We start from the raw sequence: 25,765 nt of genomic DNA, 5'->3' as shown, positions 1-25,765 counted from the left end.
TATAAAACACTTCAATATTTTTACTATAAAGGAGTAACTGAAAGTGCACATCGTTAATGGTACAGGGTTTTCTTGGTGAGGCCCACTGGAGTAATTCCTGGTGTTGGTAAGAGAAATCTTCCTTTTTCTGAATATTTATTTTGTTTGCTTTTGAGAAAACCACACATTTTCCTCACTAATTGCATTTGCTTGATCATAGTAACCACTAGAAATCTTTGAGTCAAATTTACGTATGCCCTCTGAGTTAGGGTTTCTATTCTAACTCCTGGTTTCATCATAATTTTCTACCTTATTTATATTTTTGTCATGTATTTTAATTATTTTAACATATTTTATTGCTTTAAAAAATACTCCTTTGCCCTTTACAAGGCAAAGCATAATAAACAAAGAAGTCAATTTACAGCGCAGTAATAAAATCATTTACAAAGATACATATTGCTAAAATAGCAGAGAGAACAAGAAGAGGAGGAGGATAAAAAGAAATGATGTCTATTACATCTCTTTTGTTATTTTGGAATGGTAAACTGATCTTTCTTTGGGAAACCACACCTCTTGCCTCTCCTCCCTCAATCATTCCAGGGATCAAAGCCTCCCATACCCTGGTCAGTGACTGACTGAGTCTGGGATGTGACGTAAGCCAGGCCAACTAGACACAAGTGGGATTTTTGGTGAAACTCTTGGAAAAGAAGCATGTATTCTCTTTCTGATGGGTCTCCCTTACAGTAGAAGATACTAACCAGGAATTGCTGGTGGTAATCTTGCCAATGTGTGGAATTAATTGTCTACTTGAATGAAAGGACTTACGAGGAAAGCAGAGAAGAGACAAGAAGCCAGGATCCTCATGGAATCATTTAAGCCTAGAAGTTCAACTATACCTGATGAATCCTGGGGCTATTCAATTACTAGTGAAATTTCAAATAAAACAATGATTTTTTAAATATAAAATTGGAGTTGCTTTAGCCTGAGTTCTCCTTCAGAAAGACTAGCCTGGAACTAATATTTGAGGAGAGCTAGTAAGCATATTTTGAGAATGATCTCCAGAATCAGGTTGGGAGACTGGGAAGAACGAACTGAGAAAGAGGGAAAACCAACACAAAGATGCCTTCTAGATTCGATCACCACGGTGGTCAATGTGGGCTAGCTCCCACCAGGACCTTCTGAGTAACACTGAAGTATATGCCCAGAATTGTCTGCTCAAAGAAGAAAAGAATAGTGCATTTATCCACCAACTTTCTCCCCGCTGGTCAGGAGATTTCTCTAGGCTTCACAAGCATGACTGCAAGATGGTTTTTACCAGGGACAACCTATGCCAAAAGTTAGAAACATGAGATATGTTGTGTATGAGGTACTATCATCTTGCACAAAGTGCTCGCCAAGATACGACTGGAGTAAAAGATAAGCCGAGAGCATAGGAAACAAGGTAAAAGAGGAGTAATGTTAAACCTCAAACCCTAAAATATAGAATTAGATAGAGGAAAATGAGGGTCCTTCTTCCTCAGCTAAGAAGGTGACTATCTTTTTTTTTTTTTTTTAACAAATACAAAACAGCTGTTTGAAATGTATCCTACTGTGCAAGAATGAAACTATGAATTACAAAGTCTGGAAATAGAGAACAATATTAGCCTTTTTATAAGCTTACTCCTATGGCCTTCATTAAAGTCTCATTTCCACTGCAGTTGAAACAGGCTTGTCTAGAAGGATAAAAGAAAGAAATCTATTTTGTTCAGAAGAGCTCTTTCTTAACTTTTGGTCAAGGGCTGATTAGTTTTTCACCTTTATCTCTGGCTATTAATTCAAAATTTGTTGAGAAAGAGACCTAAGTCATTAGCTGAGAGGGAGGTACAGATACAAAAATTTTCCTGTTAGAGAAGGAATTCCCAGACCAAAGTCCTGATAAATCATCTCTGATTTCTCACTGATCTTTGCCTTTGGAATCTGACCACAGACAAGAAAAGTGACACCTTGCTAATCTTTTGAGGGAGGTATTTTTCCTGATAAACCCTGAAGGTGGCTACCAGACCTGGCACAGCTACACTCACTCACTCCTCAGCCTCCGGGCTCCCAAACCCATACCCTGAGGACATAAGCAATAAAGATGAGCATCTTCCAGTAAGACAACCCTCCTCCTTAAGGCCCTTCAAATGTGACCATGGAGTAAAAACAACAGGAGATCTTCCTAGAAAGCAAAACAAGATTGGCTGGACATGGAAGTCATTCCACTGCCAAGGAAGGGAGCGTTGCTGCTATTTACTGCTCTACAAGCTATGTTTTGAGATTTGGACCAGTATTATCTCTCTATTTCTCTTTATCAAAATGGGAGTTTTGCCTATTTATCCTATTGTATTTTAAGTAAGTTGAAAATGATTAAATGTGACATTTCACTTGAAGTTACTAGATGATGAGTAACTACATCACAGTTTTTCAATCAAGACATTATTTTTCTCTCTTTGGCTTAAACGAATCTGAATTGTTTTCTGATGGTTGCAATGGAAAGAGCACCGGCTTTTGTATTGTGAAATTAACTAAGAGTAGGGGAATGGTTAAATAAGTTACAGTACATCTATTTGATGCAATAGTATGAAGCTACACACACAAAATGTTAATATATGTTTATATAATTATAAAATATAATATATAACTATAAACATGTGTAAGTTCTATATATATATATGTTTAGTAGTTAATTTTCTTTGCCTCAAGATAAATTTGATGTAATGCCTAGATAAATCGTTTGAAAAGAGGTAAGTATTGTCTATCTGAAATCCTCTATCAAAATATCGTAGAAATATTAATTATTTCATGGCATACCAGTCTATTAGTCAATATAACCTTAAAGATAGAAGTGTGGAATTAGTTATGTGATCTGATTAGACTTAAAAGTATAAATGACATTTTTGATAGCGGGAGAGAGAACAATGGAAGAGTTCATAGCACGTGATGGCAAACAATTACTTCAATTATCATTTATAAACATCTGTAATTGAGTGCCTATAGAATCAAGGTTTGGGTAACCAAAACGTTGCTGCCACTAAATCTTTAAAGAAAATAGGATTATAATGCGCGTGGCTGGTCACTTGCTTTTTAGAAGATTTGGAGAAAGAAAATTATAAACTTAGGTCTTTAAATTCCCAGTTAAACAATGGGTAAGAAAATAGAAAGATTCTAAGACTTCTTAAAAAAAAAAAAGTCTTATCTGCTATAGCCACAGAGTTGAAATTTCTGAAAACCAAACCCACAGTCTAATTCTGTGGCTAGTAAAATCACACTGTATAGTAAATTCTCAATCTTACACTGTCTTTTAAAGTTAAATCATTTATTGGGAAGCAATGGGATCCTAAAATTTGGGATGATACGTGTGCAGATTTAAAGGAAGCTGAAGATCTTAAACCTCCAAATTCTGTTGAGCTTCCTTTGCCAGCAGAAGTAAACCATCTTCTCCTTGCCTGAAGAATCTTTAATGGCCCTCTCTTAAGACAGGTTCCTTACAGGGGGTTGCTGATCCTCCTGAGGACCTGTTCCCAGCCCTTCTCACTGTTCCTAGACCTATACCAGATTCAAGTCCCGGAAAGCCCCAGTACATCAGATTCAAAGTGCGAACTATGAGAAATCATCAGAGACACCAAAAGAATGGCAAGGTTTTGCCAAATTTGCCTGAAGCAGAATGACCTTTTGAAGACTTGGAAATGGAGGCTGTTGGGTGACAATGTGTCACCATTGCAAGATGGAGTCATCTTCTCTAGAATGTGGAACATCTTCAAAATCAGCAATCAATATATGGCACTGTTTCTCCCATACCCATGACTCTTGGGTCTGGGAATCAAGGGATGGGAATGAGAGCAGATCCTTTCACTTTTACTCCTTATCATCCACTACAAAATTTGTGCTTCTCTTCCCTGCAACATTGGGCTTTGCTGGGCTAGAGGTGTAAGCTCCCATTCCTGGTGGAATGTACCACCAGGAGGTGTAGCAGTGGAAATTGAGTCTGCCACCTGGTCATTCTGGTTTTCTCATTCTAGTATACCAACAGGAAGAGAAGAGGGTTACTGTACAGATTAGAGAACACATTCTGACTATTAAATGGAAACTGGATTGAAACAAAGAGGTAAGAAGGAGTATAGCTGGAATGCAGGTGATCCTCTGAGATATCCCTCCATTCTCCCACGTTCTGTGGTAAAATTTAAGGAAAAAAATTACAATAGCCCAATACACGCAGGACTGTCAATGGACAGACTTGTCAGGAATAAAGTCGTGGGTCCCCCCATTAGAAAAGAAAATACAACTCATTGAGATTCTTGCTTAGGGCAAAGGAAATGTGCAATGAGTAGGGTAAGATAGAAAATATAAATCACAGCTATGACCATGTGCCCACATATAGAAAAGAGGACTGAAGTAGTTTTGAGCTCTTGTTTACATACATATGAATATATTTTTGTATTTTTCATTTCATTTTCTTTTTTCCCATCTCCCATTGCCCTAATATTTAAGATATGTGATATAATAGAATGGGTAAACTTATATCTCCTCAGTAAATAAGTTATAAAATATTAAGGGGGGATATATCCCAGTTAAAAAAATGACTAAACATTACCCAAATGTAGATACTGTGCTGCACTGACTATGTATCTTCTTTTGGAGAGTGGGTTAGTATGTTTTCAGTGGCAGGAGGGATAGTTATACCAGGTAAAGCTAACACAAGCTTTTGCTATTGTCTTTAGATGAAAATTAAATATGATTTAAACTGGTATATATGGCCTTCAGTTTGAAAAGTGGTGGACTGTAGTAGTTTCATACTATGTCAACATGGCCAAGCTGCAACTACATTTCCTAGAATCTCTTTCCCTTTATAGTTCTGAGTTGGAGTTGGTCAAGAGGGAAATATTCATAAGACTGGGAAGACAGAATTGAAGAATCATTGATTACTTCCTGAAGATTGTAGTGGTTCTGTGTGCTAAGAAATAGACACAAGGTGCTAGTGGCTTTCATCTTGTCTTTCCTCTAACGCCTCCCTGGGTACAGCTCTTCTACCTAACTACCAGCTCTGCTCATCAATAACAAGCCAAGTCATGACCAAATGCAAAGGCAATAAATAGCCTTCCATAGTCTTCTCTACCAACTGTCCTTTCAGTTTCAGTATGGCAGCTGGAATTAACTGGCTTCCTAGATCTATCCCTGGAAACTCCAAATTGCTCACCCATACCAGTGCTTCAGGAGGGCTGGTTAGTAACTTTTCCCTGATCACCTGTATCTCTTTTTTGGAGATTCCTTTTCCTTACTTCCTTAGCTCCTCCTGCAATTGCATAAGTAATAAATTTATTTTTCTACATCACTTATAGTGGTTCTATTTCCCTGACTGACCTCTGGTTGATTAATAATTGTTTTTAAAACAGTTGATATTTATTGCTGTTTTGATACTGTTTTTCTTCTCTTGGTTTCTAGGTCACCTCTTTTTCTTTCTTGTCCTCTTACTTACTTGAGTCTTGTATGTTATCCTCTCCTTTTCCCTTACCCCTTAATAGCAAATATTTCAGAGCTCAATCTTGGTCCTCTTTCTCAAGCTACAATCAGTCCTTTGGTGATCTTAGGTAGCCTTGCAGTTTAATATATTTGATTAATCTTTTTCTTCCATATCAAGATCTAATGTATCAGAAAATATTCATGGCTTTATTTTCAGAAGATATTCAGAATTCACCAAAATTCAATCATATATGCCCATCTCAGTTATCTGAACTATCATTATCTTAAATGTCTTCTTTTGCTCAACTCCTGACACCCTAGAGGTTTCCTAACAAAGAATTCAGAGTAATTGTTACAGATCATATGTTACATCATTTTATTCTATCCCTCAAATCCCTGCAATATCACGCAATTTTATTTACAACTACAGCCAACATCCTCACAATGGCTAAGGCCCCTCTGAGATCCTATGAGATCAGGGCCTCTATTACATTTCTGATCCCATCCTCTACTCTTTCTCCTGCTCACTCCACTCCATCCACTCTGGCCTTGTTGGTGGTTCTCAAACATACCAAGTGTGCTCCCACGTTCAGGCCTTGATAGCTGTTCTTCTCTCTGATCATATGTCACCTGCTCAGTAAAGCCCATTGTGAATGCACTGATTAAAACTGCCACTCACGCCACCATCAGGATTCCTCAAGGCTGCTCTATGTTTTTTGACATGTTTATTACCTCCAAACATACCAAATGCTTTTATTATGTATATTATTTTATATTGATCTTCCCAACCCCAACTCTGGGTAGAATAGAAACTTCATCACGGCAGAATTTGGTTTTCTTTTTTTTCTTTTTTCACTGATGTAATCCATGGGCCTTGTATAATGCCTAGCAACTAGTGATCACTCAATAAATATTTGTTGCATTAATAACTGAATGGTGAAATTCATCTCTATCAAAGATCCAGTACTTTTCCTGACATATATATTATCTATAGTATAATTGTTCTTTCTCTTTTATAGAAATGTTGGCAAGAGATGACATGGTATAAAATATGAATGTGTTAACTTTAAACACTATCTTTTACAAAACTATGCCCTCATAAAAAGCAATGGCAAGCAAAGTTCAAATCTCTTATACTTTCTAAAGAAGAAAAAACAATTACAATAGCAATGAATGATGAGAAAATTATCTAACCAAAATATCATGCATAACCTACTTTCATCTGTATTATAGTTAGGTCAACATAAGAGAATCTTTAGTATGTTGTTGGAAACTTAGACAAAGGTTTGTTTAGTACTTCCTCCTTGATAAATGTCAGCTATATTTAAATTTAAATAAACCAGGAGCAAAGGGGAGAGCTGAATCCAAGAAATCCCTTCCAGCACAAAAATAAAAAATAATAATAAAAGAGAGGGGATAAGATTAGCTGGGATTGAACTACTTGCCAGAACTGGGGGAAAAATGTTACTGCAAAAACCACATCTCAGGAAACATTTCCAAATGTGATTGAGGGTGTAGTCTGGTGGTTTATGTAGCAATGTAGAGCAGAAAGTCCATCAGGAGAGCAGAAAAACAGACGTGACCATGAGCCAGTGACCAGTAAGTCAAGAGCAGAGCCCACACAGCCCAAGGACAAGCAGCCTCACCCTAATGTTTTCAAGACATTTGATGAGTTCTGCCTTTTACTTAGAGCAAGGCTTTAGTGACTTGTGGAGTCTACTCTTTAATTCCAGATGTTTTTCTTCCTTGTAAGGATGCCATTCATCTCCCTCGCCTTTCACATCAACAACAAACAGCCCTCTAATCCAAAAGGAGGTACAGAACATAAATACTAGAAATCCCTACCTGCTTCAAGATGTAACATTTCCTTCCAGGAGAGACACCTTAGTTTTGGAATACACTTTAAAACAACATTGCTCTTAAGTAAAGATTCTAAGTTGAATATAATTCTTGACTATTCAAATCTTACACTAATATTTCATGTTTTATTTTTTAATGCAAAAAATCACTACATTCACTAATCTGCAAGTAATATTTATAGCATAATTAACTTTATCTGGGTAGTTTAGAGTATGTCCATTTGTAGAGTTCACAGAGGCTGACAGAGAATTAGTTTTAGAGAGAAGCCTTTGATGAACAATGATTTGAGATGGATAGATAAACAGATAGATAGGTAGATCATCCAGAAATGAGAATGAATGGCCCCAAATCTTGCCAACAAAAGCATGCACCAAAGTAGTAGTATGATCAAAGTAGTATACATAACCCACTGACGTGGCTTTGTGATATTTTTTAAGTCTAATCGCAGAACAAAATATGGAAGAAAGTAATAAGGTAAAAAAATTTATTCTCAATATATACGGCAGCATTAATCTAATAATGTAAAAAATGTTCTCTATTCAAAACTGTCAGCTTTTTGACATCAGGGACCATATAAATACTATTTTATAATGCCAAGTGTGGGTCACATGTAAAGATGAATCATTTATAGTTAACTGGCAAAGATTATCATTTTGTATTAGATTCGTGTTATATATTATCCTGTCTACAGAAATCTTTTATGTTCTGAAATCACACACACACACACCCCAAATATTTTCAAGAATATTTCCCCCAAGTCTAAGAAATTATTGTTCAAGGAGCAGGAAGATAGATAGATACATAGACACATATCTTTATCTGTATGCCTTTCATGAGCCCTATCCCCAGTTAATAAAGGAATGACAAGAAAAATACTCAAATTTAACGTGTAACTAGATACATAAATATGAGCTCTGATAAACATCAAACATATATATGAAACCAAAATGGTACATTTCCCAACGAGAAAATATTTAACCATGCTAAGTTACCTCTATTTTGCCCAAATGTTCTTTTGGCAAAATACTTAATTGTCATTAAAAAAAATATCAGTTGATTAAAATATCTGTCTTCATTCTTTTTTATAAATAATTTTTCACCATTTATAGAAAAAGTTATGTTTAAGTATTAAGCAAGGAGACCAGGTATCACAATTTAGATCTAAATAAAATGAGCCAAATCAAATGTAAGTGATTTGTCTGAGTAAATTTGTAGCAGGACTGTAATTATAACCCCTTCCTTGAAGCAAAGCCTCTTCCCTGGTCTACTGCACATTCTACTGAGCCTTGCAGATTCCAGAATGGAGAAGATAATTATTTATTTAGTTGGAAATATGAATATGATTCTACAGAAAAGGAACAGATTTAGAATTTTTTTTTCCTCTTCAAATGTCTTAAATCCTTTATAAGTCCTCAGTTATTAGTTTGTGGTTAAATACAACACAATCATCTGATAAATCTTTGTAGTGTGGTCTGATTTTTCCTGTAACAAATCCAACAACCTGAACCAAACTAACACATTTTCTGGCTTCCTCCACTGAAACAAATTATAAGTGGGCCAGCCTTTCTGTCCTGGGGCAAATTTGTCTAAGAGCTAAAGTTTTACTTTGCTAGATAAGGAAAAAAATAAAACTCTTTTTACAGGTTTAAAGCCACAAGACAAGCAGAAAACACAGAACTGTTTATCTGTCCTCATGCCTATTTATATCTCACAGCCATCAATCTGATAACAGGTTAATTCTGGGTGTCTTGTTTCTAAGGCAGTGACATGTAGACATTACAGATAGCTGGTGCCTGGCAGATAGGGAGGGGTGGCAGTACCCACCAGTGCCCAGATCTGTAACTTAATCCTACACTAAGTGATGTTTTACCAAGTCATAATGCTAAGAAGAGGCTAGAAAAAGAAATGTACAGTTTAAGTCACCAACATCAATCTTAAAAATTCAAATAGAAACTGGACAGACAAGTGGGAAGGCTAGTACTGAAGAAACACTGCCAAATTTCTTAAAGTATGGAAGATCAAAGATGAAAATTCACTTTGAAAATATTAATGCCATTGTGAAAAGAGCTGGGTCATGGCCAATTCTAAAGACTTAAGAACAATATAGGTTATAGATAAGAACTCCTTGTTTACAAGACAAGTCTGAACATCCAACTGAGAGGTTAGGCATCCTTTTCTGGCAGTCACTCAAACTGCAGACATCAGTCAAACAGACCCAACTTATGGAGTTGGGGAATAGAGTAAATGACCTCCACAGTTACTTTTAGTCTTCAGATTTTAAATGTAAAGGCACCATAAAGTCAACTAAAAGGAAATTGAGTTATAAATAAATAATGGCATTTGGAAACAGAAGACTGCCACCTTCATGAACCCATACTGATTTTATTTATTATTTTCTTTTGGTTTCTGATGCTTTACTTGCTTCTCTTAATGTTTGTAAACTTTCAGACCCTGGGTGGCCTATTATTCTGGATTTCAAAGTAAAAATCAAGAATGTGTTCTTTGTCCTTCCATAGATTAGTCACATGGCCTTAGGCAAGTTGCTAAATTTCTCTAACACTAAGTGATTAAATTAATAATTGAAGGTGTTACAAACTGTGTCAATGATAAAAATTGCTTATTCTTAATACCTGATATTCCTAAAAGCCAGGTTTGTTGACAGACTTTTCCTTCCTTTTGAGTTGGAATAAGAGCCTTTCAGTACGTAATATGTGATCTCATTACTCCTCACTTGTGAGTGACAAGTAAACATTATAAAATTCACTGCCTAAAACTGTAATGGCATGTTTAGGTTGAAGCTAAAATTCTCACTGGAAAACAAAAAAATAATTTAAGCTCCTTTCCCTCCCAATTTATACCAAAATTCATAATATCTTCTGGTTTTGTAATTAAACAGTAATTGAGTATTAGTTTATGGAGGCTGTTGTGCTGTTGTGGTTTTACTTTGTTTTTTCTTTTAATAATCAAAACCACTGTTAAGAGTTTCACTGAAATAATTTTCAGGCTATATTTGCTAAAAATATTTTTGTTACTTAGTCTTTACATTAAGAGTCAAGTGACCATAATTTCAACAATGCAGTAGGGATTAATACCGTTACACGATTTACCTCCTGTTGTCAAGAACCTCACAGCATATATCCCTGAGAGCTGAAATGATTTGCAGTGGGACATGGAAATGGAGTGGTAGGGAGAGGTGGGAATGTTAAGTAGGGGGCTGAAGGGGTGAAATCCCTACAGCAACAATCTAGAACAACTTTGTCAAGGACAATTTGTGGTTTGACCTTTCTCTGTCTTTATTTTATGCTTTCCACCTGTACCTTCTGCATAATAATATCATCTTTATATTAAACTTACTCCCCTTAATTATAATCAGCATAATTTACTTTTTCTCATTCTCAGGAATTGAAAAAAACTCTACTTGTAGACATTAGAAATTTGAAACTATATAAGTACAGATATAGTTTTTTTTTGTAAAGAGAAACAAAATAAATATCCTAATCTTTAAGTATCTAAATGATTTTCATTATTCCCTGTTTAAAAACATTTTTTTAAAGATGGCTTATATATTTGGTGCATTTCCAAAGTGTAAATTACTATTTTTGTTATTATTTTGCTTATTGCATGTCTAAACAAGAACAACACTGGGAACAATGAAAAATTCTTTCCTTGGAAGCATATTTAGATTTAATATGTTGAGCGTTTGAAAGTAGACCTTTGTGAAGTCTTCTACCTTCCCAAACCGGCCCTGGTGTGCAAACTAACCTTGTTTTCTCTAAAGGCGGCACATAAATAGTCCTCCTGTATATCTGTCAGGAAGGGTACTAGTTCTCCCATACGCCCATGTCAACTGTGCAGTTCTTCCATTCATCTGGTCTGTTTGGAGAATTCTATTTGCATTCTCACAGCCATCTCTTTGCTTTAACAATGAAGTCCTTTGGGAATTAAAGAGTTCTGGTTTTCATATCATGCCCTACGTTTATCCCAGAACACTGCTTGTCAATCTTTGCTGACCTACAGTTGAGATTCTACTTCACCTAAGAGTAAAGAGCAACAATGTTTGCTCTTTTAGAATATGAGTATTACATATGGCGCTAAGCAAATTCTCTATGTGTGACCATGTGGTGGGATCCTCCATTGCCAGGTCATTTTGCCTACTATTTTTAGACCTTTCTATAATCTTCCATCTGGTAAGCATGCTACTGAAGAGATGCAGTAAAGACAACAGAGGGGCTTCCCTGGTGGCGCAGTGGTTGGGAGTCCGCCTGCCGATGCAGGGGACACGGGTTCGTGCCCCGGTCCGGGAGGATCCCACATGCCGCGGAGCGACTGGGCCCGTGAGCCATGGCCGCTGAGCCTGCACGTCCGGAGCCTGTGCTCTGCAACAGGAGAGGCCACAACAGTGAGAGGCCCTCGAACCACAAAAAAAAAAAAAAGACAACAAAGTCAAGGATCTTCCTCCTCTCCTTCCTTTCCACCTTCTCCTCTTATTCCCTTTAATAGTGTTTATAGTGTTTAATAGTGTTTCTTCAATAAAGATCCAAACTTTTCAAAGACACCCTGGTTCACAGGCTTCCAACCTCAGGAAGCTTAATTAATTAAGACTGCAGCTGTGGTGCTCTGAATTCCACCTTGGCCTTTGCTTTGAGGCCACACTTCCCACTGGATGCTCCCAGTCGATGGCTGAGCCCGGAAAGCCTTCAAAGGCAGGACTGTCCCTGAGAGACACAGACTCCCCTGCAGACTCTGGCTGGAAGACCCCCAACTGTCCTACTGAAACTTCCTTAAACTATACTGCTGTTTAGTAGGCTTCCTATCAACCTTTACTCCTTTATCTCTTCATTTACAGTTAGACTGACATTATGGTCTTAGAGCTACTCCAGACATTCTCCACTCCCTTTCCATTTTCTCCCAGTTCTCTAATAATAATCCCTGCACATTTAATCCCATTTTGCCATCTGCTTTTCAGAGGCCCCAGACAAACACAGGCCTCAAAGACGAGAGATACACGAATATCCCAATATTTAAAATCTAAACTGGAGAATCCAAAGAACCATAAACTTCAAATGTATTGAGATCAAATAAAATAAAAAGATGGAGTGATCAACAAATAGCAAAAGGGTTTATGATGTTCGCAGTTCAAAGTTTCTTCATGTCCTTTCTCTACAGAGGAAGAATTCAACATTTAATTCATTTAATTCTTACCTCAAGTCCCAAGCTCTCCTTGGCACAGTAGATATACCATCTCAGTTAATGCTCATACCTACATGTTTTCAGCAGATAAGGAAAACTGAAACTCAGAGAGGCTGCCACTGCACAGATGCAGAATGGTGGACTGGAAATGGGAATCTAAGCTGCAAACCTGTTCTTTGTCCTTCACTACCTACTACATTTGATACAGTGCTAGGTTACAAAATCAAGGGAATACAATAGCTGTCACATTTTTCATATTGTTCTTATTTTCCTATGGCTTGCCCTAATTCATAGCTGTTTACCAAAAACATATCAAATTAATTGTAGTGAGTGCCCCCATGCCAAATCTAGTTGATTGTAGCATGCCAGAAACTCATTCGGTTCTAAATGGCAGAATTTTTAAAATAACGTAAAAAACACACATCTGTCAAATCTGCAGAATACAACATAGGGTTGCTGATATGAAGGGTGATACATTTAGAATGCAAACTGAACTTGATAAAATGAAATGAACTGAAAGCAGCAAGATGAAGTTTAACAGAGAAAACATGTGGCCCTCATTTTAAGTTCAAAAGACAATTTTGTAAGTACAGGATGTAACTGCTCAAAGATGAGACCAGTTTTCTTCTGAATGTAATGGGTTGGTCTTCTGGAATGACAAGAGTTCATATAAAGGTCCAACGTTTTATGTGACCACAAACTCGATATGAGCCAACAGCGTTACTCTGTGGCTAAAAAAGAAAATCTACTTTTGGAGTATACTAATTTACGTATGGCATTATCAAAGACAGTAAACACACAGACCTGGAGGATAGTCTCTGCATCTGGGCATCGACTTTAGGAGGAGCCTCCATAACCTCCAGTCCTGGATGAGGGCTTACTCATGCATACATTTAACAAAGGGTGAAGTACACACTATAAAACAGAAGTGTGCTTGATAAAGGGGATGAAAAAGTAATTGTTGCACTCAAGGAATTCAAAGCCTAGAGCTGATGATCTGAATACTTAGCCTAAAAGAAGACTTAGAGGAAAACGCAAGTTGCCTTCAGATATTTAAAGATATTTTAATAGGGAAGGTTTACTTTTTCCAAACTTGATTTCATTAAGGTTGATCTCAGAAAAAAAAAAAAAAGCTGGCCTGCAAAGCTGTATGGGAAATGGTTATGTTTCCAGTATTTAAGATAATCATCTCTCTTAGTCAAGTCCTCCCAGGACCCTATTGATGAACTCGGATTGTGGCAAAGCCTACTGTAACCCTGGGTCCTAAGCCCAACTCCCATCCCTCCAGGGGAAGGGTAGTATCTGCTGTCCCCCCTGAACTGGCAGGATGTGACTAATGATTATTATATCCCAGCCCCTCATCACACCAGGGAAGGAATGAAGACTTGTCAAAGTCATCATCCTAGAATCTGACATCCAACCTGCTGGGTGCTCATGCTGCCCTAGAGCATGATAGGCAATGTACAACTTACACACCTCCTGATCCCGTCTGCATTGCCTCTTTCTTAAGTGCCATTTCATCAGGTCTGCTGGACTATCTGCCGTTCTTTGTATGAAACGCATATAAGAAGAAATATGCTGCCGAATTTAAATTAGGTACTCAAATGTTTGTTGAATAAAATAACTAGGAACTAAACTATAATCAGAGAGTGAAGGGTACATCCAAGAAATTTTCAATGGAACATGGAAGAAGATTATAAAAGTCATAATGAGACATGCAATTAATTATTTTTTAGGTAGAAATCTTTCAGTCATTGGGGTCTTCAAGCAGAGATGAGGATGGCATTACTTAAGTATATTATTGAGTTTATTTCCGCAATGGGCGATTCCTATATTGGGTGGAAAAATGTTGTCTTGGTAAAACTCTTAACCCCTCTCCAATTCTAAAGTTCTGTTGTGCTCATACTTTGAATTGACAATGCAAGCTGCATCCAAGCAGTTGTCTCATGTGGTTGATTAAATGCAGGTAGTCGATCTGTATATTTTCTCAATGGCAATATTTTCTGACTGTATTGTTTGTACATTTATGTTACCCTCTCCATCTCATATTTATTAATGTTACAAGTGAAATTTAGTGCTGCAATTACTTCCTTTATTATTTTAATAAATTACATTATTTTTAAAAGAATGTTTTAAGTGTACATTTTATTTATCTGAATTTTATCTTTTTAAATTTTAGAGTATAAATCAAGATTAGTAAAAGATTAAATTTTACCCATACCAGGCATTTTTCTTGAAAGCATTTCTGAAATCTATCACTTTTTCCTCACAGTACATTTATTAACACTATAAAGTGGATTGTCCTCACATGGAAATGTTACAAAAAGTATAAAATTCAGAGTCTTGAAAAACTCCTACAAAGGATCTTATATTTATACTTCCCTGAAAGATAATTTATGCTGGCAGTATTGACCATAGTATATAAACTTGGCATTTACAAACATTACCTTACATACTTTGGTGCCAGAACTTCGTTTCATAACACACCAAGCAATGCAGTTAAAGCAGTAAAGCCAAAACCCAAATGGTAAAACTATAATGAGTAAGGACTGTAAAAATACTGTGCCCAAACGGTGAAAAGCTAGAAATAGCTAATTCCAAAGGGAGAAAAACTTATTGTACCTGTGAGACAAATATATAATCACATTTTGTGAAAAATTGGGAAAATTAAAACATACCATCATTTCTGATCCTGGAGATTTCCCACTTATGTGACCTTTCTATTTTGGAGACACTTGATTTGTATCTCACAAATATTTTAGTAAGGAAGGAGAAATAGCAGTTATCTAACATGCAAGAAAATCTCATTTTCTGTCTATTTTTCTCAGCCATTTTCAATAATTCAATTTCTTTAAGTTCTAGAATGGAAATCTTTTTTTTTTTTTTTTTACATCTTTATTGGAGTATAATTGCTTTACAATGGTGTGGTAGTTTCTGCTTTATAACAAAGTGAATCAGTTATACATATACATATGTTCCCATATCTCTTCCCTCTTGCATCTCCCTCCCTCCCACCCTCCCTATCCCACCCCTCCAGGCGGTCACAAAGCACCGAGCTGATCTCCCTGTGCTATGCGGCTGCTTCCCACTAGCTATCTACCTTACGTTTGGTAGTGTATATATGTCCATGCCTCTCTCTCGCTTTGTCACAGCTTACCCTTCCCCCTCCCCGTGCCCTCAAGTCCATTCTCTAGTAGGTCTGCGTCTTTATTCCTGTCTTACCCCTAGGTTCTTCATGACATTTTTTTTCTTAGATTCCATATATATGTGTTAGCATATGGTATTTGTCTTTCTCTTTCTGACTTACTTTTACTCTGTATGACAGACTCTAGGTCCATCCACCTCACTACAAATAACTCAATTTCATTTCTTTTTATGGCTGAGTAATATAGAATGGAAATCTTTTAAGTTTTTTTGCAAATAAATCTATATAAACAATATTAGATATTTACTTCTCTATTATACTTAATTTCTAACAGGAATATTTGTATGTGCCAAGGACTGTTTTTAAAATATCATAAAGAATGGGGAATTTCATATTTTGAATAACAATTTAAATTTACCTGACATCTAAATACATGGTGCAAATAGAAATGCTCGAAATAAGAACTTTGAGAAACTGGACAGAGAATGCAATTATATAGAAAGAAAGAAAGAAAGAGAGAGAGGGAGAAGGAGGGGAAGGAAGGAAGGACAGAAGAAAGGAAGGGAGGAAAGGAGGGAGGGAAGGAAAGGAAGGGAAGGAAGGAAAGAAAGAATTATAAAATGAAAGATAGTGCATGGCTACAGTGTTGTTTTACATAGGTTTATTTTGAATGCCTTTCTATAAATTAAATACAGTAGCTTGAGTCTCGTACACTGTTATCTCATTTCTTTGATTAAAAAAAAAGAAATCTGACATACTATAGATGCTTCTTCTTATCTAATAAGATCTAGACTAATTAGCAATCAAAACTTATGTGTGTTGGGCTTCCCTGGTGGCGCAGTGGTTGAGAGTCCGCCTGCCGATGCAGGGGACACGGGTTCGTGCCTCGGTCCGGGAAGATCCCACATGCCGCAGAGCAGCTGGGCCCGTGAGCCATGGCCGCTGGGCCTGCACGTCCGGAGCCTGTGCTCCACAACGGGAGAGGCCACAACAGTGAGAGGCCCGCGTATAGAAAAAAAAAAAAAAACTTATGTGTGTTGAGTTGAAGTAACAGTCAGTCTTTCATTCATAAACCACTGTTACGGTTTATAGCCTGAAGTATCCAGTTTTAGTTGAAGTTCAAGTAAGTCCTTAAAGATTCACAAAGCAATATGCAAAAACCACCCTAGATTTTTTAAATGTATCTCCTAATCTTTTACATTTGTCTCATTAACACCTTTTTGACAGCAGACAATTAATAGTATTTTTCCAAAGTATTTAACCTGGTTTTTATAAAAACAGCTTTCTTTCTTCTCATACTGCTACTCCACCAGTTATGTAATATTTGATTAATTACAGTAACTTGCTAGAATAATAAGTATAACTGGCATAATCAGTTTTAAAATAAATACAATACCTTCTAGATGAGCATAATAATAAAACCAATCCTCTCTTGATACAGTCTAACTGTTAAGAGAAAAAGTGAGTGCTGTGCTCAAGTTTTGCGAACTAACCCTGAGCATACATAAAAGACATCAGTCCATATGAACCGTACTGGTTAATCTTGGACAGTACTTCAGTGAAGAGATATTAAGAGAGCTCTTCTGTATTTATGCAATGGTAAAAAGTTGAGGGCATAAAATGTGGACAGAGTAGTCATTTGATTTTAGAAAATGTTTATATATGGATCTATTTATACAGATGCAACCTTTTACCATATATATAGATAACCATTAACCATCATCTGTATTTCACAAAGGAAATACTAGTCCAATTTGCTTTGAATCACTAATAGATCAAAGAGTTGGAAACAGACTAATTTTCAGTTCAAATTTAGAATCTATTATTTCTGAACCTTTTAAAAATTGTGAATGTGGGTTTTTTGCTCTGACTCCAAGACTTTCCGGAAAGTAAACTATGCACCTTATCAGCAACATTTGCAGTGAGCTTTTCAAAACTGCTTGGGCTCAAAGTTTTTATTTTAAGAATTGAAGTTGGGGCTTCCCTGGTGGTGCAGTGGTTAAGAGTCCGCCTGCCAATGCAGGACACACGGGTTCGAGCCCTGGTCTGGGAAGATCCCACATGCCACGGAGCAGCTGGCCCCGTGAGCCACAATTACTGAGCCTGCGCGTCTGGAGCCTGTGCTCCACAACAAGAGAGGCCGCGATAGTGAGAGGCCCGCACACCACGATGAGGAGTGGCCCCCACTTGCCACAACTAGAGAAAGCCCTCGCACAGAAACGAAGACCCAACACAGCCATAAATAAATAAATAAAATTTTTTAAAAAAGAATTTAAGTTGGTAATTGGGGTCAGATCTATGATATGATATACTTGTAAAAAAAAAAAAAAAAGAACTTCGTCAATGTTGAGCTCTTATATTCCTCGACTAGATCATTTGATTTGGGAGCACTCTGCTAAAAAGATCATCCAGATGGCCTGTGGATGCTTAACGAAGATGGGCAAGTTCTGAAGAATCAGCCAAATTCAGATCTAGTTTCAAGAGATTATTCATGAATATAGTATGTCAGAAGATCATTTTGCCTGCTTGTAAATCTGCTTTTCCTTGAATAATGTTCACCTCCACTTTAAAAATGTGTATGCACTTGGAAAAAAAGTCCAAGCTGGTGTTTTAAATAATCTATTTACTCATGACAGAGATATTGAAGACTTGATAACCTACATGCTTATAACAAAAAAATGTTGCATAAATAGAAAGTACAGGGCACATAAGACATATCATTATCCATAAAAGCAGTATAAATTCCCTTTGGTCTTCTTTTGACAATAAAGGAAAAAAAATCTGGAACAGACTTTTAGAAAAAAGTAAAGGATCATATAGCGTACATTTTCCCCTCAATCTTTGGCACCTATAGGTACAATCTTTGGCACCTTTAGGTAGAATGTCAAGTCTAGAATTGAATCTTGAAAAGAAATCAGACTTGTCTGGATAGAAACCAGCATTTTATTTCATTTAAGCCAAATGAATTTAGTTGGTTTGGGGAAATATTTTTTAACTGTTTACTAATCTTCTGCCTTTGGGAGAAAAAGAGAATCTCATCTTGAAATATTTTCTAATTTTAAGTCCAACTGTATATATTAAGCAACCATACCAATAAAAGGAGGCCCTTACATGTTCTAATTATAGAGATTATAGATACAACATATTACAGCTACTGATACAGAACTCTCACAGATGACCAGGAATCACTTATACTGAATTTCCTTTAGTGATGGATTAAAAAGTAATTAAAAATTACTTTTTGATAATAAAGTATTTTAATTTTTATAAAAGTAAAATATATTCCTTAACAAATTCTTAAATATTAACAAAAATAAACTTCCATTATAATTTCTATCAGTATATCTCACAACTCCATCTTCAGATATAAAAGATCATATATTTTTTTTAAATCATACAAATCACTATTATTCAATTCAGTCTTGTTTGCTCTTCCTTCAGTTTTTGAGCTTGAATTTATATATGTCCCCTGAAGCTGGAAACATTCTCCAGTTACTACTGGCTATATGCCAAAATTTCCCTGTGCTCTCAGTGTTATAACTTTGTGAATTAGTTTCTTTCTGTCTTTTCTTTTCCTCTCTTTCTATCTCTCTTTCTCTGATATTCACAGATACCATATACTCCTACTCATATACCCAATTTTCCTCCCAGGGCATACATACCATGATAACGGGCTAGTTGAAAAAGAATTCCACCATCATCCACTTGTCTGGCACCAGCCTGTCCCTAAAATAATCCCAGTCTTGGCACTGATCCTGGATCACTAGTCAAAACGTCTCACGTCTTTTTGATGAATTTCTTCTCTGAACACCTGGGTCTTTTTCCTGCCATTTGACCTAAGTTGGGGACTTGCAAATTCATCTAAATTGTCTAATATTGAGCATCATAAAGAAAACAACCTAGTTCTTGATCATATTTTCCAAAGAAAACTCCTTGTCTGCAATGCAAATTTTCTATCCTCTAACCAACAACTTTTCAATTCTAAATTTAGGGAGCACTGCTTTTATCCATCAGTAAAGAATCATGTTAGAGACTCTACCCAGATTAATAGAAACCTCCTCACCTTATTTATTGTTTCAATTAAGATTTGACTACACATAACAGAGACCAGTTCTGTATAACTTACACTAAAAAAGGAACTTAAAAATAGCAAAATTTAAATTTAAGAAGAAATGGGCATTATCTACATTAAGAGAATTTTCAATTGCTAATGAAAGCCAGAAAACAGAACTTGCCTATTTTTAGATAGGACGATCCAGCAGTATGTCAATTCTCCCAAATTCAATCTGAAATTTTTTTTTTTTTTTTTTTTTTTTTTTTTGTGGTATGCGGGCCTCTCACTGCTGTGGCCTGTCCCGTGGTGAAGCACAGGCTCCGGACGCGCAGACCCATCGGCCATGGCTCACGGGCCCAGCCGCTCCATGGCACGCGGGATCCTCCCAGACTGGGGCACGAACCTGCGTCCCCTGCATTGGCAGGCGGACTCTCAACCACTGAGCCACCAGGGAAGCCCCAATCTAAAAATTTAATGCAAACTTTATAATATACCATTAAGATTTCTCTTTTAACTGATTATTAAGTTCATATTTTTAAAAAAGCAGGAGAAAATAATTCTTTTACATATACACACTGCTATATTTAAAATACATAACTAACGAGAAGCTACTGTATAGCACAGGGAACTCTGCTCAATATTCTGTAATGACCTATACGGGAATAGAATCTAAAAAAGAGTGGATGTATGTATATGTATAACAGATTCACTTTACTATACAGCAGAAACTAACACAACATTGTAAATCAACTATACTCCAATAAAAGTTAATTAAAAAAAAATAATTCTTTTACAAATACTGCCCCAAAAAGAGCATTGATATAGAACTAACACTGCTAGATAGTAAAACATATTAAGAAGTTATAGTACTCAGAATACTGTCTTTTTATTACATGTCATTACAATGACTCACTGCCAACTACTTTCTATGTTTAAGATACCTCATTGAAGTGTTCAGTTCTTCTAGGAGAGATTCAAATGCTAACCCACTGGTAGGTACATCTTGGAACTAAGACTACATGATTTGGAAGATGACTAAGAACTCAAAGAAAAATCAGGTATTAAGATCAGTTCCATTCTTATGTATTTCCCTAAGATAAAAGAAAATGTACGTTGTGTATAGCAGCTTTATCCTTGATAGCCTAAAACTGAAAACAACCTGGTTGTCCATCGACAGGATAACTGATAAACAAATTGTAGAATATGTACACAATGAACTAATACTCAGCAAAACAAAATAAACACTGATAAATGAACCGATCTGAAATACCTAATGTTAAACAAAAGAAGCAAAATACAAAAGAATATATGCTGCATGATTCCATTTACATGAAGTCCAAGAATACTGAAAAGTTAACTATAGTGACAGAAATCAGATAGTAATTGCTTAGCAGTGGTGGGAGGTGGGGGGATTTACTCAAAAGGGACATGAAGGAAACTTCTGATATGATGGAACTACTCCATATCTTGATTTGGGTGGTGCCTACATGAGTTTGTACAATTGTCAAAACTGATCTAACTGTACAATTTTAAATACATGAACTTTATTGTATGTAAATTTTATCTCAATGACAAAGAAAATATATATACATAATCCATAATTTTTAAAAGTGAAGTAAAAATATAAGTTGTACATAAAATAGATGTCCATTACACTGCAGCCCTAAAATAGTTAATAAAACACTTCCCTTCTTTCCTTCGATATAATTCCAATCTTACTTCTTCCTTTTCCTATTTTGTGTCTCCAGACATCATCCTACCCAACAGCCCAACCATACTGTCATCTCTCCACCTTTATTTATTTTACCATTTTTCCAGTGGCAAGAGAAGCTCAAAATCGTTAGAAGACATTCTCAGATTCCACTTCAATGAACCCATGATTATGTACAACAAAACCTTCAAATTATCAGAAAGCAGAGACATGAAGATGAGAAGTCAACATTTTATGACGTTAGGTGTGATCATGAGAGTTGTGATATCCACTCCCTCACTGCCTCCCAAGACATAAGGACAGTTTCTACTTTTTAACTTTTGGATGGACCAGTGAATTTTGACTATGAGGTTAAAGGGAAGCAGCATAGTTATTTCAGAACACATCCTGGATATTGTAAGTGTACACTTACCCCTGAAATTATTTTCTCACTGTTAGAACATGAGCCTCAAATGGGTACTTCGCTGTTGTAGACGGTCAGTTAATTGCTTCTGGGTTTACGATTAAGAGCAGTGAATTTTACGCTAACCTTCCGTTTTGATGTGAATTGAGTTCTTTAGTTAGTATAACCGAAGCTATATAAAAGGCAGCACTACTAAGTCTGTGATACTAGTAGAGGCATGAAAGACAGGGAAATGAAAACCAATTTCAGAATAGGTTTTCTTCCAGTATATTTTTCTTAATAATGTAAGGAATTCATTTGAGTGTGTTGTATACCACCTAACTTTCTTGTCTATTTGAGCTATGACCATACCAGAAGTCAAGAATTGGTTTTTGTGGATGAAAAACTGGTCACCAGCCATGGTGAAAGCCCTGTCTTTATGAGGGACAGTCCAAACAGCTGAGAACATGTACACAACCTCCATCCTTACCACTGGGATCTCTTTCTTCAAGAACCATTTTAAAAAAAAAAAAGCTACCTAGAGACAGGGACTGATCAATATCTGTGGAGCGGGTTATCATATCCAGTATATGAGAGCATTTTCTACATCAGACTTTTCTTTTTATAAGTATTCATGTGAAACACAACTATTTTCTTGATCTTGACCCACTTTAAGAAGCTCATATACATCTCTCTCCAAATTATATCATCCTATTTTATTCTTGCTCCTTCAAAGTTCCCCCCCATCCCAGATCATTAGCCTTTTGTCCAGGATCCGAGGCTTCTCTTTTTCCAATAAGTTCTTCATTTAGAAAGGAAGACAGACTATATTAATTTATAATAAGTTGTTGTAATGCAATGTATGATAGATATCTAAGCAGTGTGCTATGGGAGCCAGAGAAGAGAATATTGTAACTAGGTGATCTCAGAGCGCTGACTGGAGATGGCAAGTATTCAATACAGGCTCTCAAGAGAACAGATAAGATTTTGAAAGAAAACACTGGAGGGACGATAAAGGAAGAATATAATCTAAGAACAAGGCACATTACTTAATAGATGGATTGTAAAATATAAGTAAATGTACTTTTTTGAGATATTTAGGTTTCCATATTAAAGGACTTGTCTTTATTTTTTCTCCACAGTAGGTATTCATAAGGTGAGTCTGACCAGGGAAATGATTTGGCTTGATCTGTGCTTCAGAAAGATAATTCTGATATCATGCAGACTGGATTAGAATGAACAATACTAGAGAAACAGAGATCAGTTTTGAAGAAAAGAGAAGGAATTAAGACACCAAAGTGGAAATGGGGAGAAATATTATTGATGTAGCATCAATAGAATTTGACAAGCAAGTGGACTAAGAATTCAGAAATAACTATTGGGGTAATTCTAAAAGCTTTCCCTCATTCACCATCTCTCCTGGGAAACACAATGGACCAGAAGTATAACAGAGCAATAACTGTCTCCCTGAAAATCAAGTTTCAAAAGCATATTCAGATCTCCTAAGTACCAGAAGTGAAAAACTTCATATAATGGAAGGACAGGTACTATGAGTAATTCTGGGAAAAGGCTAGGCTTCCTACTTTGTCATGTTTTGTCTGTGGCTTTTGTATTAATGGAATGGGATATGTGTTTTCCTTTCCACAGAATAGCTAACTACCACTACCTGCTTTTAGCCTGGTTCCCTGTTTCATTCCTGTTGTTTCTGTTTCCCAAGGGCTGCATCCTGTATCCCTTCCTTCCAGCACTGTTTTTGTACCTTGGCTTTTTTTGTTTTCACAGGTTTCATTTAATAATCCTGGTCCAATTTTCACCATCGTGAGCCTTTGAAGCCATTTGCAATATTCTTAAGTTGGGACACATTGGTTCTCCATACTGACGACTGAGCTGCCCAGGACCAAACTGAATTCCCCATGACCTTCTTTGGATTTGATCTCTACTGTCACTACGGAGTGGGTCTTTTTTTTTCCTGATGGGGCTCCACAATTTTGCTGGTTTTCTGCCACTTGCACTTCCTTAAGTCTGCACAGACCCCCTTTCACACCTAGCTTGTTTTCCTTGCAGTCAGGACACAATGTGCTGGGTTATCACCACCATCTTTCTAACAATAATGCTGATGCAAACAGACATCATAGTGAAACAGGAGGAAGGTTACTGGGAAGTAATATGTTGCTTGAGTTTGATAAGTTATCAGTCACCTTATCCCAAGGTTTCAGAAATAGGCCATAGGCAACCTGTTCTTATATCTTTGCTTTCTCTTAAAAAATTTGCTCTGGGGCTTCCCTGGTGGCGCAGTGGTTGAGAGCCCGCCTGCCGATGCAGGGGACACGGGTTCGTGTCCCGGTCCAGGAAGATCCCACATGCCGCGGAGCGGCTGGGCCCATGAGCCATGGCTGCTGAGCCTGCGCGTCTGGAGCCTGTGCTCCGCAACGAGAGAGGCCACAACAGTGAGAGGCCTGCATACCGAAAAAAAAAAAAAAAAAAAAATTTGATCTGGAGAAATATTGCTCTAAGCACCAGGGTAGCTGGATCAATGTAACAGCAAACTATATTTTGTATCATGCAAGATTCAAGGTTGTTGTTATAACTCTTTTGAAATATAGATTAGTTTTTCTTTCATTAAGCTTTTTATATGAATTTTTTCTAAAAGTTAAAATTGACTTGTATTCATGACTCCTGGTTCTAAATATCAAAAGATTAAGTATATAATGGTGTTAAAAACTTAGTCTAATTATTCTGATTATCTGGGTTTCATCTTCTTATTTGTAGAATGAGAAATGGAACAAAACAGACTTTACAGACCCAAATTGTTTTAGAACGCAATCAGTAGTAGGAAAACAATTTACTCTTATCTTATAAAGGATTACATTATTCCCCTGGCTTCACCTCTACTTCCACGCCAGTTTCTCTCAATTAAAAAAAAAAATTCATAGAAATTGTGCTTTGGTTTAGTAGTGTATTTTTTTTAATGTTTTTCATAATTTTTATGTGCATGAAAATACCTACTGATTAAGTCAATATTGGGAATTAATTCAAAAGTAAGTTTGTACTGTTATCAAGTTAGAAATCCTGTGTAATTTCCTCGGCTTCTACATCAATTGTACTTTACAATGACAATTAATATTCTTTGTAAAGAATGGCTCTGTTCCATGCCACAACTCTGATCAAGATCCTTTTTCAAATCTACAAAACCAATTCAGAAGAAATAAGATATGTTTTATGTAAGACTTAAAAAAAAAGAATAATATCCTATCTTGTCCAATTATTTCAAGAATGTTTGCCTCCTGCAGTGCAAAAACTAATAACAATTTAGTTTTGCTTGGGGCAGAATGGCAAGTCCTTATTTGTTTAAGCTTCATTTAAAATATACCCTACAGTACAAAATGCCATATCACGGATGCTGTGGTTCATTAACTCAAGGCCATATCATACTCGAAAAGAAACATAGTTCTTCAATTAACCTATACATTTTAGATAACTCTCCAAAACTCATTACCATTCAAGATAATTACATACTTCTGGCATTTTCATTTTTATTTTTGGTTAGTGAAAGTTCATTTCTCAATAGCGTTTACCCCTTCTTCCAACTGCTGCAGACATAAACCATTCTGCTTTAACAATTTCTCCCAAATTCATTCTCCCATGTATGCTTGTTGGAAGCTTTAGTGGTATTTAAATTAGACTTGGCAGAAATAAAGAGAGACTTTCCACTTTTAGACGGCACATCCTATGGGGCACTCATTTGAAAGAGGCAAATTGAAAATGAAAGTGATTTGATGCTACAAGGACTACATCAGAAAAATGTTTGAAAGTGGCATAATTTAAAAATACAATAACCTATGTTTATTTATAATGTCTAGGGAGTGCCATGGTTTGCTTAACTGAAAACTGTAGGTGATTCAAGGATACATATGCCATACATGGATTACTGATTTTCAAAGTGCAATGTGATAAGATACATTCAGCCGT

This window comes from Mesoplodon bidens (genome assembly GCF_964165515.1).
Source record: "Mesoplodon bidens genome assembly, chromosome: 9".
Lineage (NCBI taxonomy): Eukaryota > Metazoa > Chordata > Mammalia > Artiodactyla > Ziphiidae > Mesoplodon > Mesoplodon bidens.
The sequence above is the reverse complement of the archived record's forward strand: the minus strand, read 5'-3'. Positions refer to the sequence as shown.